This window comes from Manduca sexta, chromosome 13 (assembly GCF_014839805.1).
Source record: "Manduca sexta isolate Smith_Timp_Sample1 chromosome 13, JHU_Msex_v1.0, whole genome shotgun sequence".
NCBI classification, from domain to species: domain Eukaryota; kingdom Metazoa; phylum Arthropoda; class Insecta; order Lepidoptera; family Sphingidae; genus Manduca; species Manduca sexta.
The window spans coordinates 4,843,694-4,859,940 of record NC_051127.1 but is presented as its reverse complement, the minus strand read 5'-3'; positions in this window follow the sequence as shown (position 1 = coordinate 4,859,940).

The following is a 16,247-nucleotide window of genomic DNA, read 5'->3' as shown; positions in this document are numbered from 1 at the left end:
CACACCGGGGTGCATTGTAAATACAGTGCAGTTCAGATATAGCATTGATCAAAGGAATAAGCGGCGATAGCATAGTTGGATGTGGAACGGACTGCCGAGACGTATGTTCGCAGGTTCAACTCCTAAGAGCAGACACCTCCGACTTTTCTAAATTATGTGTGTATTCTCAGTGAATTATTAGATGCTTTAACGGTAAAGGAAAACATCATGAGGAAACCTGCATACTTGAGAAATTCTCTATAGGAATTTTGAGGGTATGTGAAGTCAACCAATCCGCACTAGGCCAGCGTGGTGGACTAAGGCCTAGCCCTCTCAGTAGTAGAGGAGGCGCGTGCACAATAATGGAATAGTATATAATACAGGGCTGATATAACTACGAAAAGTCAGATGTGTTTGCTTTTTGTTTTGAACCAGTGGTCATCCCTTTCTGTAGATCGTTCCATTTCCAACTACGCTATTGAGTCCTTGAACTGTTAGCAATTATAATATACTTTTTTTTAGTACACTTCGAATTATTGTGTTGTTAAGAAAGATTTTATTAGAATGTTTATGGGACATAGGAAATAATAAAAAATATTTCCAGTAAAAAGAGTTGTCGAGAAAAATTTAATGTTAAAATGTATTGAAAATTCGTTTAAAAATAATGTTAAAAGGTATCGGGTTGTCAAAGAAATCTGCAATTACTTCGCAAGAACTGTCTCATGCCTATACATACTTCTCCCCAATTTCCCCCTTTTTGTCCAAAGGCAAAACATGAACAGCAAATGACGTATGCTGGTCCGCTCTCCGCTACGAAACAGTCGTAAACTTGCACCCGTTCTTAAGATTATTCGTAACTTAAATTCTAATCCAGTGATGACAAACCAGTGGCACGTGAAAAAATAATTCGGGCACGCGAGTTATATGTTAAATTTTGTATAGGTATCTTGGAGTTCACTTCGCTAAACATCAGGTGCAGTGAAGCCACTTTACTGAGCCCCGACAAAAAAAAATCATAGTTCGGTCATTAAAAAAGTTGCTAAAAGGAGGCACTCGGATAAATAAAACTGGTCTTGGATGGCACGTTACAGGCCTAATTTTTTTGTAAATTGACACATTAACTATTACAGGTTCGCCATCGCTGTTTTAATCGATTAAATTTCAAAGAAACAATATTAACATTAATTCTTTTACAATATATAACACACAAGAACCGTTTAAAATATCAATTTACCAATAAAGGTTTCTTACTCTTTATTCAAATTGATTTATCAGAAACAAGATCTTCCAATTGATATGCAGGAACAGGGAAGTAATTTCTAACAAGAAAATGCTGTGAATTTTTTCCTCTCGATATTTTACGAAAAATGTATTTCAAAACGCAGAGTATGCTGCGTTCGACGTAGTCCTTAATTGCTTTGTATTGGAGTAATCGGCTGGAATTAGATTTTTGTTCAGTAAAACGATTAAAAATTAGTTCTAAGACAAGGAAATAACCAGGGATCCTACATGACCGTCTTTGGTTAAGTAGGATTTTGCTGGTGTTAGGATATATTTTGTATCCGCCCGGATTGCGACCGCTGTCCACAAGGTATGAAAACCCACCACAGTGGCCCACCAAAGTGTGCCGCGTTCCGGGATCAGCCTGTGTATATTTGCTTCCAACAGGCCGGCATAATTGTGTCGATTGGGGTAATTTCGTCAGCCGACATTCTATTGGACCCTACTCTACTTACCAATAGTTGCAACGGGATCACTTTGACATCGTATAATATTAATACCGTTAAAGCCATCAAAATGGAGGATGCATTGCCCACCTTAGAAAAAAAATTAAGACTGCAATTACGAATATCAGTGACTATACGAAACACGTATTTTTCAAGTACCTCCTACCCAAGCCAACCTTATTCGCTAATGGCTGTATGTTTGTACCAAAATACCTATATATTTAATATACATCACTGAATGTCTAAAACAACCCGATACCTAGTTTGACGAATGGTCGCGTCCGCCCAACCATTATCGTTTAGTTTTACTCGTTGGCCTTTAATTAAATTATATATTGCACCAGACAATTCTGCGTGATATGAAGGTGCTTTAAAAAAAATATTTAAAAATATTAGAATTATTATAGCAACAATTTTGTTAGACAATCATGAATTTTAAAAACATTATCCATATTGTGGGTTGAAAATGACCCGGGTGTGCTATATTTACGAACAATAAAGTATTATAATATATCTGGATTAATTTGCTACGAAATGTTGCCAGAAATGCTCATTTTGTTTCTATTCTTACTAATTGTAATACTTGTGTATAAGTTGTATAAATATAATTAATGCGGCGAAAATATGTTTAGTTTAATTAGGTAATAATAGTACATTCCTAAATATAATTTTTTACTGCCATTATACTTTAAACTTCGTGGTTGGGTCAGAATTGACTCCCGACGGATATGCACTTTTTTTTTTATTCACTCATGGGAATAAAGTAAATAAGTTATAAGATATTGATTTTCGGTTAAAGACATGAATCTATAACGCGACAAAAGTTAGAGTCCGTCAATAATTGTGTTTTATGGTCATAATTAGTAAACCTACAATACAAATGGAAAAAAAACTTGTACAATACATAAAGTATACTTACTGTTGCATTATTTTTTGTTTGTTGTACACGAAATATACCGATGATATACTAAAAATAAATAAAGATTAAATAGACCGGAAAAGAAGATTTGCTCGAATATGTACCACAAGGTGAAGGAAATTTTAATATTTGCTATAACATGATGAGCAAATAATTTTATATTTTTTCTTGACGCAACAAACGTGGCGTGATATAAAATGAACACGTATTGCAAATATTTGTTCTCAAATGCTAGGTGAGGTAGACAGCAAAATTGTATGATATAAGGTATAAATTCTGTTGAAATCTAATTATAAGCGTATTGTAAAAATTGTAAACGTACGTTTCGTGTTTGGTTGAAATTTCTATAAATGTTTTTTGATATTATTGGTGATACAGAAAATTAACTGACCAAAGATCTGGTTATAATTAATTATGTGAAACTTTCGCCCCGTAAAGGATAAAATGTTAAAGTCCGAATATTTGTTTTGTGTCTGAATATTGATACTCAGGATTATAAACTATTCTTAATGTGGGGTCAATATGTGTATAAATATAAAATGTTATTAAAAATCACTTTTATTCCACCTTACAATATTTAGCACAGCTGAAGACGGTTATTTATTAACGAATAAAGTAGAAATAATAAAATAGAAAATTCTGTTTTGATGTATTTCCACAAAACATATAGGTAATTGAATCCTATTAGATATTGTATAAGTTGTAAATATATAACGATGTTACAAAAATATAATAAGTCATGGACAATTTGAGAAATCTGCCATTTTTGAAAATAAAAAGTTTACGGGTCCAAAACGACCCGCAATGTTTTGGTTCTTAGAAACCATAATAGTGGCGTATCTGACAGTCATGGATAACCTGACATAGCATTTTGTTCGTTTCGTAATAAACAGTAATGCTATTTACATCTATAATTATAATAATATTATAGTTATTCAAAATTCTATCTATTTAAATTCGTGAACCTATCTGGATATTCCGCACGGTCGCTCCCAATTTTGGGAGCGACGTCGGCGGTGACTCCACCGCAAGTTGGGTGCAAGCTGTCGAGGTCGAATTCCAATTGACAGATTCTGATAGGAATTTGTTTTAACAGACATTTACATTCTATACGAAATTGTAATAAGACTTTAGTATATTGGATATAATCAAACCTATTTAGTGTGAACTGACTAATTTTGGAAAGAGAGGTGAATGTCTGTTGCATTAAAATAATATAATTTGCAATAGGTCAATATTAAATATTCAATATTATGTTTTAAACTGAGATTTGATTAGTTGTGGTTCCGATGTAACTCGGCTGCGGTGTAAACACGGTAAGATATGTCCTTTGATAGCCAAGTGACGCAACGTTTCTAGGTCAACATTACCTATATTTGAACTATACTGTACTTAGATTACGAAACACCCACATGGTCACATGTTACTTCGATTTATTATTGAATATCACCTAAACTTTCTTAAGTGCGGAAAGTAGGGTCAACAAAATCTTACAGGTATTGCTACTAAATACATATAGTATGTTATATATTTTTAGATTATTCTAGGTATTAATTTATTTTTTACCAACCACGGCGGGTAGATAGATATCATCAAATACAATGTAAATAAATACACGATCGGATTTTCACCTATCAGAAACCATAAAATTAAAAAATGACGGATTTTTCACATTGCACGCGTCATTATATTAAGAGCACTGCAAATTAAATTATCCCTGTTGTTTGTTACGTGAAACGAAATGTACAGAGTCGCATTAGGTGATCATGACTGATGACTTTACCCACAGTGATATTAAGATTGTAAATGTTTTAATAAAAACCACGATTATACTAAAAATTACGAAAAATGCAGTTTTATTTTTGTGAGTTTTTATACTTGAAAGGAAACTGGAAGACTGTATTGCATGTTCAATAGATCAAGTAAGGTCTTCATGAAGATTCTTAAGAATTGTGGAGATTGCTTCAGGTAAGGCATTTGTAAGTTTGCTAACTTATAATTACTTATCGAAACAAAACTATTTTGCGAATTTTATTGTGATTTTTATATTATGATTTTCTCCCGACGTTAATATCCGAAAAAAACGCGATAATTTCCGACAAATAGTTTTATTTCGATGTCAAATATTTGTGTAAACATAAGAAATCATTATACTCGGAAAAATATTCTTCAAATCGATTTAGAATAACATATATACACTGTTGTTTGGTGACAGAACAAATGTCATCATTACTTGAGCATATTAATACTTTTTATGTAAGTATATTATACAAATGTATGTACAAAGTTGTAAGTTCAATAAGAAAACAGCGTCAGAGGGAATAGTCTTTTTCAGTCTTTTGGCTGTATATTATTGAATGAAGTCATGATAATGAAGCATTAAAGTCTCGATTCGTGTAAGGCATCTTTGCTATCCGAAGTTGCCGGTATACACAAGCAGTTTGAATTATCTCTCAACGCTAAAGGGAAACCTAGTTTAGATTAGAGAGTTCTTCATCGAATATACGTGAGGTGTAATAACTTATGCTAAGATCTTGCCTAACATCACTAACCTCCATTTTCAATAAACCATCCCAATCGCTTTTTTCGATCTATTTCAAAAATTGACCAATCAGAACAAAGGTTTTTTGACGCGCTTACAAATGAGTCATTTTGATTGGTTCATTCTATTCTATGAATTGCATTGAAATTTGAGAGTGGGATCGTTTATTGAAAACTGCTTTTAGTCGTAATGGAGACCTGTGATCAGTAACTAAGACAGTAAAGGACTGAATAAAACATATACGTGGTCAAATAGAGTTTTATTTAACTACTAATTATGACAGAACAGTAAATTTTGCTAGATCAAAAGTATTCTCTGACATTTATTTGTATACAAACAATTACCTCTGAAGTTTGACGAATCATTTCGATTTTTTATTTGCACAAAAGAAAGACGAAACGAACTCACATTGGCGTTTATAATAATTAGAAGTAAAGTTATTTTTATGATATTTAAATACTGCAATACCATGAAAATTGTTGCCTCTACAACTTTACTTAACAACACAATTTGTCTCAATTCTTATCGCACCTACACGTAATATGCTATCCTAATCCTGCCTTCTTTGTTGCTTTAATCAGGCTTTACTAGGACATTTTATTAAAGTCAGTGTCGTAAACATTTGAATCAAGTCTTGCTTACAATGTTGAATATTTTAGTTTAAGTATTAAAGTTTCTTTGTCGTTTATTATTTGATGAGGGTTCTTCAAGTGGCTCTCGTTCTAGTGCTAGTTGCTTGTTCCTCAACGTGTTGGCTTACTAAAGTAAATACTTAAATATTTATTTCCCTGTGTATAAGTATTTGTTGCCATATCAGACGCAAATTCCAATCTCCAGAAAATTGCCTCGATGGCGTAGTTGTATAACGGTAGACTGCAGTGCTGAGATCTCGGGTTCGATCCCAGGCGATATTCAGTATCAGCGAAGTATAAAATTTGTGCCCGATATAGCGATGTTAATTTGTAGTTCTCACATTTTAAGCAGTTATTTGGTTTATTTTTGTTTAAGGATTTAAAATTTCTAAATTGATTAGGTAGCCGTTTCACTTATGTCATTGGCACTAATCCACTTGCTCATTAATAATAGAATCTCCTTACTTTACTACTTACTTATAGTACTTAATGATAACTGCAATAAATACAATAATATCAAAACAATCTATTATTTTATTACGGGGGGTAAACCCCGCAACTCTACTGAAATACGTCCACGCAAGCATTATTCCCTTTATTTGAAGCCCTCGAACGCTCACACGAACAACACATGAGTTATGTTTCAAGAGACGTCGAAGTTCCGAACCTACCCGCTAGATGGCACGAATCGATAATAACGATTCTGTTACGAATTTTCTCCATATTTTTTTGTTTAATTGTCTATATTCTATACGAAGTGTTTTATTTGAAGTATACTTAGTTATATACACTTAAATATATACATAAAAAGGTAGGTAAACAGAGGTATGTACAACAGTATACGATGCCTACGCGAGCATCCATTGTTTCCCGAGCTCTTCTGTGTCGAAATATGATAGATGGCGCATCGTCAAATCTCGAGAAATTCACATCCCTGTTATGGAAAAATTTACACAAATTAATGTTTGAAACTTAAAATTGAACCCAGAATATATCTTTTATTTAAATTTTATTTAAAAGCATTTTTTGTATGGACAAAACACAGCTGGATTATGAGTAGGACATCAAAGAATTTCAATGAAACGAACCCTTGCTGAAGAAATTTGCTTTCTAGGAAACTGAAAATTATCTGAATTTCGTGATGTTATAGGTCATAGAACAATCAGAATATAATTCAATACTCAGGTAGCAATTTACGAAACAAATACTACCTATGTTATTTGGTTTGAGAAGGAAAGAGAAAAACATGTATTTACCAATTAATTCAAAATGTAAAGTAATATTTATCCTTACGTTACATTTTCCTTTAATATTCTGTTAGGTTTAATTACCTTGTATAATTCCATGAAAGCCGTGTTTATATGAACTCTATATTACATTTGTGTACCTAAATTGTTTTTTTTTTAATATTTATTATTGATTTGCGAGGGTTCATAGTTTTACAAAAGTACACCTAAGTATGTGTCGTAACAATAAAAGTGTCAGAGGAGGGTGAGCGAGGTTCCGCTATTTAATACGTACCTCGTCTTCTCCCCCTGATTTTACAATATTGCGGGCTATAGTACAGTTACAATTAAACAAACAGATTTGCTGCATGAAATTACAATTAAGATTATGCTATCAGAGCACGAAAGTAAATGTTTATAAAATTGTGCTATAGTAATCATAATAAGTGTACAAAATAGTGTTATACTTAGTAATCATGATATGTATCTAGTTAGACCGATATATACTTCTAACACGTAACAATATTAAAAAAATATCAGTTTCTAAAAGGTATCTGAAGTTTATAACCCGCACTGGGCAAGGTCTAAGACCTAAAACCTTATTTATTTATTTTATTTAAAACTTTTTTGTACACCAAAAATGTAAAAAGAAAACAAAAAGAAGACAATTTGCATACAGACGGTGGAAAAAAATACATTTGTGGTACAAATGGCGATCTTATCGCTCGAGAAGTTCTCTACCAGACAACCATTCTACTTCTTAGTAGTAGAGGAAGCCCATTTTTACAAGTGGTCAGTATAGACAGAACTGATATTAATATTATTTTACTTTCAATAACCAGACGAGCAAAGCGGTCGCCTGTTGGTGCTCGACACGACTACTCTCTACATCTACCAAACTTTAAAATTAATAATTACTTCGCAATACTCTGCACATGTCACACTGCGGTATTAGAAGTTAAAAAGGCTCAATGAACCAGTTTCCAGAGCCTTAAAATAAAGCAAAGAAGAAATAAAAGAATAGCACCGTTCGTTCGTCACCAAAAAATTGCCGCGCAAGATAAAGCATCCCTACTTAAGACAGATGGTAATCTAAAATTTCTTGAATTCTCAGCTTTTTCGAAAATACGCTAAGGGTTGACACTTTATACTTTACGACTTCAGGGTAAGGAGTATTTAATTTAACAAATTCTGAGGATGCGAAACATTGAGAGCTATTTGTTCCATAGAATAAAATGTATACCAGATCTATTTGAGGTTTCTTTAATGAATTATCTCATGTTTATAATTACACTACCCTGTTTTCAAAACTATGACGTCATCTATTGCATACATAACATACCAACGAGCTAAATCACTTAAAAACTAAGTAAGTTATGTGAATAAATTTTCAATTACTCAGCTTCCGTACATTTCTTGAAGTCAATTCACACTTACAACGTGTAATTAAAATCAAAACCGCACTTGACAACTTAATTAAAACTAGAAATAGGTACACGTGATCCTATAAAGCAGAATAAACTTTTATTCTTAGGTCTAATATAAAAAAATAGTTGTAAGATTCATGATATGTTGTTTGAATGAATACATGTACTTTGATACACCTACCTTGTATATCTCACCATCCTCAGGGAAGAGAATTCCTTCGGCATTAAATCCCCCAATATACGTATAAAGTGACTTCTTTTTATTCATCACCAGCGGCTCTGAGATGCCCACTGCTGGCCACATGCTTCTAGATCGATCTGAAGCTGTTTTGCTTCCACGGAGTTCATACAAGATCGTCTCTACCTTGTCTTGTCATTAATTCATGTAAAACCTTTCATTGCTGTGATGCTGTGCTTAGCACGAGACTTCACTTTAACGGATGGGGTTTAGGCCTTAGTCCATCGACCCTAGTTCCGGTTGACAGACTTTGAAAAACTATTTTGCGGATCGTCTTTAATGTCTAACATTCGCGTAACCATAAGAAATTATTTCCTAATTATATGCGTTTGGCGCATTCCCTAGGACCTAGTGGCTAGATAAACCACCTAGTCTGCTCCATCGTAAAAACGCTAAAGGTACTGAGTCTACTTACAAGCGTTCGCACCAAAGGGACAAGCAGCGCATACCGACCCTTGGCGCCAGGGGCGGTCATTCTGTTGGCCCTAGGGGCGGGCTGGTCTTTCTACGCACAATTGCCTCGGTTGACTATACCATTTCTAACTAAGATATCGTCCACTCACTCATTATTATAATAATATGATTTATAAATTTAATATGAAAAAGAATTTTCACCTCATTAGTGACACGTTTAATGACGTCATCGCTTTATATCAGGTAAATATTTAAAGGCAAATGAAAAGAGACCGTGATAGAGATGTCACAGTGTTACCATTAAGCTTTCATTTATAAAATGCAAAAATAACCATAATGGGATTCGATGGGCGTAAAGTGGATGCGACGCGGTGCGTCAAAATGGCATTACGTTACCTGCTTAAAAATGGAATTCCTGGTTTATTTAAAATGTTAGTTCTAGGGTCGTATTAATAGCAAATCAGTTTCGCTCTGAAGTGTGATATCACCTAAGTCGCTGTCAATTGAAGCCAGCATCTTAAGGTCATCATCATCAGCCTATATCTTTGTCCACTGCTGGAGATAGGCCTCCTGCAATATGCGCCATTTTACCTTATCATCGGCCTGTCAATTCAGTTCTTCTTTAAGGTTGTCGCAATATAATAAATAAATAAAGATAACATCTCAAGTTATATCTTAAGTCACATCATTGTACAGCTGAGTTGTGTTTATTAAAGAATACCGACTGAGAACAAGCTCTTAATTGTCAATTTAAGTGTTGCTTATTAAATAGTTCAGTACATTAAATGTTTATTTGAATATCTTTTCAAAAGTAACATTCATTTAATAATAAAACCTGTAGACATTTTGGCTGTCACTTAAGTTTAAGTGGTGAGGTGCTTGATTTTTCTTTAAGCCGTGAATCAAAAGAGGTTTTATTGAAAACATAAAAAGAAAATAGGAATTCGAAATTACGAATATAATTTTCCATGCATCTAAATACTGTCGAACAAATTTCCACGTCTGATAGTAAGCATCACGACTAGTTACTAATTAACAAGACGTAACGGAGCATCGACGCAGATTTTTTTAAAAAAACATAATATATCTCATTTAAATACAAACCTATGGCTGGAGGTGTACCCACTTTTCGCTGTGCACGTGACGTCTCATGATATGATAGCGAGCCTATTGCTATTTCGCTCTCAAATACCAGACTCCGGGCTGATACTGAGTAGAAAATCTCATATAAACATTATTAAATAAGCCCTGACGTATAAAAATCGTCTCATCCCCGAGTCTCGAGCGATATTTTTTCGAGCACAATCAAGGGTTAATTTTGAGTAGCGCATCACCTCGGGCGGCCATCTCTGCGAACGCCTAACGAGCCACTTCCTTTTTGAAAACCTCTGGATTTCCACCCTGTCATTCATTACCGTCATTTATTGTTTACTGATTCTATGCTGATGTGATATTTTGGTTTTGGGATATGGGTGTGTATTTTAGGTTTAGTTGTCGGTTATTGGCAATATTATTTAATTAATTAGGTGTCATATTGTTATTACATAATATAAGAATATGCGGGAAAATTTACTCAGTTAAATTTGAATAAGTTGCCAATGAAATATTAGGTATAACTTTTAATTATAATAATAATATTATATTAATCGTCTAACCATAGCAGTTATAATATTATACAATCCGTACTGAAATTATTAAAGGTTTGAAAAATAGATGCGGGATGAGCACGTTCTAAATTTAAAATTCAGTAATGTACGGGCCGTTTCGGCCAGTGTCGAATGCAATGCGTACTTTTTCTATTCTTTTTGATTTTTATATACTTTTTTAATTAAAGGATCTATATGACATAACTTCCTTTAAGTTTGATATGTCCTAAGAACGATTTAAAGAAAATTTATAAAATGCTTTTATGAAATTATTATGTTTTCGAAAGTGTTTTTAATCCAGTTTTGGATTTTTTCTTTTCTTATTAGGTATTAAATACCTAATAAGAAAAGAAGATTCATTTCTTATTTCAGTTCCTAACACTATTTTATCTTACTGGCTGAGTAACGTATTGTCTTTTTTTTAAGATTAAAAGTATATGTATTCATTTAATAATACAAAGTCGTCAAAAGACCTTGTACAATGTTTGGGACGTATTATCTATACGCGTGGTACCCGCACTAACAGCAGCTCTATTTTGATTCCTTCGAGACTCTCTATTGTTTATTTTAACAAGAAGCAAGTCTGCTTCCTGGACGGGTTGGGTTATGATAACATAGCGTACGTTATTTCTGAGCTAACTTAGATTGAAATATTATTTCATCAAAGATCGCAAGCGTCTTAGACCCGACGTTGCTTGGTCAATATTTGTTTTCGGTTCAAAAATATGATTTATTAGTAAGATTTACGGTTGTCTTTTAGTTAGTAACTCATTATTGTTGCTGGTTGTGAGGAGCTTTACCAGACTGGTTTCTGGATACTCTGAGAAGTCTGATATTCGTCGACGTACCCGAAATGTTTCGTTGTTGGGTATTATATTGTATAAGTTTTCATTTATACTTTTATATTTATAGGTAAATAACATTTAATTTGGCTGTCTCTGTGGCTTAGTTGTATTACAGTACGTCTGCAGAGTTGAGATCTTGGGTTCGATCCCAGGGCGGGCAAAGTGATAATGGGTTTTTATATTCAGTAACAGCCCGGAGTCTGGAATTTATTCACGATATAGCGATAGGCTCGCCCCCTATCATATTGTGGGACGAAGTACACGCCCCAAAGTGGGTGCACCTGTTGCACCTCTACCTACCCCTTCGGGGATAAAAAGCGTGAGTATGTTTATAACATCGAATTTGTACCTCTTTGTGTTTCTAAATAAATTAAAAATAACTAATTAGACTACACTATATCTACTATTAGACGAGACAAAAGAACGCATCAACTCATCCTACACTGATCTTTAACTATCCAAATACCATCACAATATATTCCCTGGTAAAATTTCATTGCAATTCATACCGCTTAAAATACTTACGCTTGTACACGCTGCAAAGCCCGTGACAAATGGTCGGCATCCCGTGACGTCACCATCAATGTAATATATTACGGGAAATGAAGAAAAATGTTCCAATGGTAAGCCTTTAATGTGTCCGAGCGGCGAGGCGGCGCCGCGTGAGCGAGCTATGCTTTGTGTCGCTTTGTCCCGAAAAAACATGACCGAGTTACGGTTGTGGGTTGTTTTTGTATGTTTTTAGAAATGGTAAATGGGCGAGGCCACTTGAGTGTTGAATCATTTAAATGCATTCAATGCTTGATGACTTCAGTCGTCCAGTTTTAGGCTTCCTTAAACTGCTTTAGTACCGTATTACGTGACCTATCACAACGCTATGGTCTTCAGATTGATTGACGTGTCGAAATTGACATGGGGTTTAGTATTTGCGATAACAATAATTTCGTAGCCCTATTAGCTTGCGAGTCGTGACGCTTTAAACCATTTGGCGTATCAGGTACCTACACGTTTTGTTTAATCTGAATGAGCTGAGCCTGAATTTCACTAATAAACATACGCTTCCCCTAAAGATTTCTAGACGCATTTGTGTTCCTCAATGATCCGTAAATAACTATCATAATACTTTATTGCATAGTATAATAATTATTATAATAATTAAAATATTAGTTCCAGACTTTTATGTCTGATTGGATAGGCAGACTTGCACCTAGTGCACCGTAGCTTATTTCCATGATAATAGGCTCACCTATCACCACATCGCAAATATTTTTTTAACAACTCGTGTTTTTAACTGACTTTAAAAAAGGAGGAGGTTTTCAATTCTTCACTTGTTCTTATAATGTAAAAACCATTTCATTTTGTTCATTTCGTTTAATAAAACCTAATCTCGCATACCAAGGACACTAATCAACCAATCAACTCTTCAAGATGTTGCAAAAACACAATCTCAGTCCAACAATCCGTCCGTGTACGTTGATGTTTTCATTTAAAAAAGGTCGAGAGCCATCAATTTCCCAGAATATTACGGTAAACACTCCCTAGCCACTCATAAGATCAATAAATGATTCGATTGTATGATGAGAATGTAAAGGAATTACATATTAAACTATTGTTCATTTATGGCTTGTATTTTGGAAGTTTTAATAATGAAGGACGTGTTGCTCGTACCCGCTTATGTAAAAGCATAGAAATAAAAGTTGCACATTTATGAGTCATTTTAAAATCGTGTTAATAAATGAAACCACATACTTGTCTGCCTCTACTAACATTGTGTCAAAAATCATCCATGAATAACGAATGTTAGCATCAAAAACTCTTGGTTTTATGTTTCTGATTTTTTGGTCATTTTGTAATTTAGTATGAATATGGCGTCTGCATGAGTGTATTTCTGACATAAAAGTATGATGTCGCTGCGACAAATTCTCTTGGAATAGTAGTAGTGGCATTAGAGCGTGCAAAATTAAAATTAATTTTTATTAATATTTATTTCGATCTTGCACTTTTTTATTTTACATCTACGGTTCGAGCAACTTATTGTAGTGTTATTTTCAAGAAGATAAGCATATGGTTGCATTTAGTAATGCAATATCAAAATGTCCCGTAGAATACTTACACTAATTATTTGTTTGTTTCTTAACGCTTCCAGAAATGGTAATTAAACTGAAAATAGGATTATAAAATATCTACACGAGATACACTACGCTCATTACCTGAAGACATTATGTAATATTGTTAGTAATCATGCGAATACAATGTTCTTAAAGGCTAACACAACGAGTTTATGTTGCGGCGTTTTGAAAACGATACGATATACAGGCGAATACTTTATCCAAACTAGCTTTTGCATGCGGTTCCACTCGCGTGAAAAACTTTTTGTCGGATAGTTTCACGGGATATAAATGGTGGTAATATTATAGCATGCAGAGTCGCAACCAAGACACCTACGTTACGCCAAGTGTGTTTCGTTGATCTGATAGGAGGCGAGCCTATTGCCATATCGGGCACGAATTCTAGACTCCGGGCTGATATTGAGCAGAAAACCCCAAATATCACTTTGGCGACCCGGGATTCGAACCCAGGACCTCAGAGCGCTGCTGTCCGGCTCATGCAGTACAACTAGGCCACCGAGATAGTGGTAATATAGTTTGGAGTAATATAGTTTCCTATTAGTCAAAACAAATCAAATTCGGTTTAGGAGTTCTCGAGATGAAGACGTTCAAGCAAACTCTTTAGCTTTATGACATTAAAAATATATTGAAGCACATTTGATTTTATTAATATGTTTCAATATATGTACTTAAATAAAAACAACATGAACTTTGAACAAATATTTTTATTTCTAAGCAATTACCAATTTCGCCAACTCGCAATAACAATCGCCATTTCTTCATTTATTTGTAAGCTACGTAGATCTGTAAATTGAGAAATTATTTCCTTTTTATATTTTATAAATTATTATTTTCTTGTGATGTTATAATGTTCTCATTACCTTTCTCACCTTTTATCTATGTTTTATTATAAATCTGAGTTCTAATGTAGGTATATGTTAAATTATGAGGGATAGCTCTTGAGTGCCTGATACACAAATGATATTTTTCGTCAATTAACATATTAGCTATTAGCACATGTAAATAGTACTCATTTGATTTGAATTTACTTTAGAGCATAATGAAGAATATTTTTTGTATTTGTTCGTTTCATTTTTATGTTTTGCTCTCAAGCGCGATATCAATCGTGACGTTGTCAAGTTACAGTCAGCATCTTAATATGATCTGTATTTAATAAACAGATATGAACAACATCTCAAATGGTATCTTAAGTGATAGCATATGGCGGATTTTGACAGCTGAGATTTGTTTATAAAAATTTGCCGACCCTACTGATAGAAGTTTATTAAATAGTTAAACACCTTAAATATCTACTTAAGATCCTACTCAAAGGTGAGATCTGTTTATTAATACATCCCTTATAAGTCGCAATACAGACGCTAAGGTTATCAATTATTTCTCTGTTTATTAATGTTATGTGGTCATTGTACTGTATTTGACATACGGGTTATTTTTGTGACTATCGGTGGTACATTGTAAGGATGTCATTGTAATACATTAGTTTCAAATAAACCGTGCTATCAACAAAACCCTGTGTCTCCTTACTTTCTAAAGACATTACAGTCACCATCGCTAATGGATTTTAATCCACAACAGTAAAGGAATCAGCGATGTTGCCAGCATTTTAGATAGAAATATGTTTTTTAATGGTCTCTCAATCGCATCAATCAGGACAATTAATATTTCCAACTCCCCCCTATCTTTCTATTCCATTAATTTCGTTATATTCGATAATGACATATTAGTTTTCCCTGAAACTCGCCGAGCTTCACTGCTCGGTGTCATAAAATGCGTGCCACTGCTGATCCTGGCTTACAGGAGTTGTAGTGGTGGGTAGGACGGGAAAGTCTCACAAAATCGCATCAGTCGTAAAATTAAAAATAGTCACCTGGATAATAATAATCATGTAGTTGATGCTGATGTCGATGACAACTAAAGGCACCCCCAGTCCAATAGTGAGTACAGATCCACTGACGTAGCAGGGCCGTAAGGAGAGCACAGTTGAGTACCAGCGACGCACTGTCTTGTGCAGTTTATGGTTGTTTTCTGAAATAGCAGAGAGTGAAGACGCAATTAAGCAGGTCGGCATACTTGGGCCGACCGTCCAGGGAAGTTTATCTGTTGCCAGTCGACGTGTTTTTAGGCTTCTCTCCCATCAGGTGCAGTGAAGCCACTTTACCTTTAACAAAATATTTTATTGTGTCTATCATTATAATTATGCTTTGATCCCCGAAAGGGTAGGCAGAGGTGCCACCAGGGAACACACTTTTCGCCATGTCGCTGGCACACTACTAAAAGTTTCTATGTTATATTTGAAGAGCAAATTGAATTATATGCTACATGATTCTAAGTATTTTAACCGACTTCGAAAAAGGAGGCGGTTCTCAATTTCATTTTTTTGTTTGCTACCTCAGAACTGTGAACCGATTAAGATGATTCTATCGCTGTATTAGGAACAAATTAAAGACTCCAGATTGATATTGAGCGCGCCACACCACTACGCCACCGTGGCACTCTATACTATAATTATAAAAATAATATTAT